Source organism: Meles meles, unplaced genomic scaffold (assembly GCF_922984935.1).
Source record: "Meles meles unplaced genomic scaffold, mMelMel3.1 paternal haplotype, whole genome shotgun sequence".
In the NCBI taxonomy this organism is placed as follows: Eukaryota; Metazoa; Chordata; class Mammalia; order Carnivora; family Mustelidae; genus Meles; species Meles meles.
In genome coordinates, this window is record NW_025721111.1 from 218,876 (window position 1) to 223,272 (window position 4,397).

At 43.9% G+C, this 4,397-nt stretch overlaps 1 pseudogene; it reads left to right on the forward strand.

Annotated features, from left to right (window-relative positions):
• The first annotated feature begins 2,900 nt into the window (after window positions 1–2,900).
• LOC123935985 lies at window positions 2,901–3,858 on the forward strand (annotated as a pseudogene).
• Window positions 3,859–4,397: the final 539 nt, after the last annotated feature.

Here is a 4,397-nt window from a genome sequence, read left to right on the forward strand (position 1 = left end):
TAGTGCAGTTGCAGGGTGATAGTGTAACTCTATTTTTTTTCTTTAATTTTTCAGCGTAACAGTATTCATTGTTTTTGCACAACACCCAGTGCTCCATGCAAAACGTGCCCTCCCTATTACCCACCACCTGTTCCCCCAACCTCCCACCCCCGACCCTTCAAAACCCTCAGGTTGTTTTTCAGAGTCCATAGTCTCTCATGGTTCGCCTCCCATTCCAATGAAACAAGATGGGATTGGGAGGGAGACAAACCATAAATGACTCTTAATCTCACAAAACAAACTGGGGGTTGCTGGGGGGAGGTGGGGTTGGGAGAGAGGGAGGGGGTTATGGACATTGGGGAGGGTATGTGCTATCGTGAGTGCTGTGAAGTGTGTAAACCTGGCGATTCACAGACCTATACCCCTGGGGATAAAAATACATTATATGCTTATTAAAAAAAAATTGTAACTCTATTTTTAATTTCTTACACAATCTCCACCCTGTTTTCCAAAGTGGTTGCACCAACTTGCATTTGTACCAAGAGTGTAAGAGGGTACCCCTTTCTCCCCATCCTCTCCAACACTTGTTTACTGCTCTGTTATTTTTTTTTCCATTCTAACTGGTGTAATGTGCTATCTCAATGTGGTTTTGATTTGAATCTCCCTGATGGCTAACAATGATGAACATTTTTACATATGTCTATTAGCCATTTATATATCTTCTGTTCATGTCTTCAGCCCATTTTTCAACTTGATCATCCTTTTTTTTTTTTTTTGAGGGAGTGGCGGTTATTGAGATTTTTATGTTATTTAGAGATCCTTGATATCAGCCCTTTGTCTCTATTGTCATTTTTGAATATCCTTTCCCATTCCCTGGGTTGCCTCTTTTTTGTAGACTGTTTCCTTGCTATGCAGAAACTTTTATCTTGATGAAGTCCCAAATGTTCATTTTCACTTTTGTTTCCCTTGCTTTTGGAGAAGGGGGAAATTGGAGGGGGAGATGGACCATGAGAAACTGTACACTCCAATAAACAAAGTGAGGATTTTAAAGAGGTGGGGGGTGAGGGGATGAGTGAACATGGTGGTGGGTATTAAGGAGGATACATATTTCATGGAGCACTGGGTATTATATGTAAACAATGAATCTTGGAACACTGCATCAAAAAGAAATGATGTATTGAATGGTGAATTATATAATAATAATTATTTTAAAAGGAATTTCAGACATTGAGGTGGGGAGGTGCAGTTTATCTGCAAACTCAAGGGACATTTGTTTTGGAGAGCATGGTGTTGGACTAGGGGAGGGAGAAGCATTTAATGTGCACCTACTGTGTTCCAAGCAAATTAGATAAGTGAGGCTATTTGATCCTGAGAGAAAAAATTCTATTCTACAGATAGGAAATAAAGCTTCTGAGAAGTGAAATAAACTTGAGCAAGTTTATAAATATAAGAGTGCATGATGGTGACCTAACTCATCCCACCTAAGGTGAGAACTGAACCCACCTCCTCGAGAGACACACCAAATCTACACCTATTTATAGATCCTCGTGAAGAAGAACCGAGAACAGCCTGAACAGCTTCTGCACAGCAGAAAACAGAGACAGAGACATCATAACACAGGAATCACCCCTCAGCAGCCTGCCAACTGCAGTGGAAGGGATAGTTCTGTGGGCTGTAAGCTAATGTGTCTGCACTGGCACACAGAAAACAAGCTACAGTTCAGAGAGCAACTAGAATGTGAAGGATCTTCCCTGAGAGCTCCCCCCCCAACACAATGGGGAAGGAGGGGTGTTGGATCTCCTTCTGTGTCAAGTCACAGGCAAGCTCAAATTCTGCTCCACTTTGATAGTATGTACAGAAGCAAGGTCTGAGCATCCTCGCTGGTGTATCACCTCGTTGATCCCAGGGTCCCCAGCCCACTCAAACCCAGCTGTGCCAAGAAGCAGCTCCAGCATGGCACACACTGGGATGCTCCTTGTCAGCATTCACTAGAGCTCCAGACATCATACTGAGTTGGCACAGTTGCTAAGCATCCAAGAACACTCCAGGTCTGCTCCCATCTTGCATGGGTCACCCTTAGTTATATGGGTATGTGACATCCTGGGTCATGTTTGACCTCCAGATGCCTTGAAAAGGAGTACCCTATGTGGAAATCCCAGGATCCCATAGCTCACACTCTGTCAGGACACTCAGAGTGCTGAAGATATCCCAGCTTTCATCCACTTGAGTTTCAGCCATCTTGCTAGTGGGTACTGCGCACAGAGAACAACCGCCATCCTAAATCCACCCCAGCTATAGCTATCTCCCAAAGCGTCCTCTCTTCAGAGAGCCTTGGGACATTCCTGCCCATGCCCACTGCAGTTACAGATGTACTGCCAGGCTACCCCACCTCATGAAGACAATCCCAGAAAACCTCAGCACCTGATACATCTCCACTCCAGCCACCCTCTGCAAAAAGAGCCCTGTGACAGCAGTTAGCTCTTAGCTTCACCCAATCTGCCGGGATGTCTTCTGTGTGAAGACCCTATGTTTCTTATAGCATGACTTACACTAGCCAAGCTATGTTAACAACCCAGGTATCTCCCAGAGATTTTTGCATAAGGGCTGCCTTTCAGCCAACCACTTCCCCGCTTGCCTAGCCAAAAGTCCCACCTTCACCTCCCAGAAAGTCACAGCCCATAACCTGGTGCCTATGCACTCCAAGGCCTCTCTGGCACCTCTATGCTCACACACTCCAGAGCACTCCCACAAACTTCCCACCACCCCGTGGCTCTGCACTCCACCCACACCCCCAGAAAGCCCCCACCCAGACCCTGATTCCCACACACCTCTGGGCAGAGAAGAGCCTAGAAGTACTGGCAGATCCTGGTCCTCCTCCTTCTTGGTAGCAGCAGACTGCAGCCCTGGATCACAAAGTCAGCATGTGGGAGAAATTTCAGTTGGAAGAAGAACAAGATTCAGAAAATTGGTTTTCATGAACTTCGCAAGGTCACACAAGGATCACTGCACCATTCCAACCCCTTGAAAACTTGCTGTCTCTGATACTACCAATTAGAGAGCCATCTTTGCCTTAGCATCCAATGTTGTTCCAGCAGCACCATTGCAGGAGAGTACAAAACAAAGTTTTGTAGAAATGCTGAGATTTCATCATTTATAAATACACCACAGAGATAGTATAAGTTGCCCCTTCTACAGATCTATGAATTAGAAGCACATAACATTGAAACATGGAGGCAGTCTTAGCCCCCCAAAATACATAAGCCTTTAGTTAACATAGCTCCAGATCCAAGCCTTTTCTATGATGTACACTTGCTGATTAAAAAAAAAAAAAATCCATGCCTTGCCAGTTATTCTATCAGTGGGAATGCATTTTATATACTTACCCTCAAAAGAATCCTGAAGTTTCCCAGCATTTTATGTCTGATATACCAAAGTCTACCTTCATGAAGCAGAACCCAGATGCCCTTGATTTTGGGACCCACCTCTATATCCCTTCATCCACCAGAACACTTCCATCAGGAAAGCCTTGAACATCTTTTTAGAAAGAAGGTTGCCAACCTTCACTGTGGTGCATGAGTCAGGAGAAGCTGTAGACATTTATTCCAAGTGTGATGTAAAGTAACCTTGTTGCTGAGAAAACATAGAGTAACCTAGATATCACAGTGACCCAGGCCCTTAGCACTACTTACAGTGTCTTGAGGGTGTCATGAAGTGTAGTAAGCTGTGGATCCTGGGCTGATTACTGTGGGCTGATATCTGTGGGCTGCTGGTCACAACTGAAACAGAGAGCTCATGGGTGTGATTTCCCTGCCAGATAATAGGCAAGTCCTGATACTCATGTCCACAGGGGCCAGACAGAAGGAGAGAGAAGCAGAATGACCACTGTGCCTGAAGAAGCCCTTGGAGAAAATGTGGAGAAATATTCTGGGTCTGGCTCTAGATCATGAACACTGACCAAGACAGAAGACAGACAAATGGTTAACAATGTGTATCAGGGATTAGTCATGGTTATTTTTTTTTTTTCCCAGCAAGGTTGAAACTGAGCATAAAAAGATTCAGTTTTCCATTAAAAGACTGTTTTCAGAGCTTTGAACAATTTCAGATATTGTATGTTGTCAAAGTGCTCTGTATCCTGAATTTTTGGATTGTTTTTCATCTCAAAGAATTCACTGGTCTGTAACAGGTAATATTAGATAAAAGTAGAACATGGCTTATTCGGACATTGTGTCTTATAACAACACACAGGGTATGTCATCACTGTGGCCAGTGGCAGCTGGAGGACACAGGGCTTGGGTGTGAAAGTCTTTGAAACTTTCTCAACCCATTTTCTTTTCCTTAGATTTGGGGAACTGCTGTAATTTGAATATAAATAATTCATTTGTAAAACTTAACGACAGTGTTAAGTGTCTGTTATGATC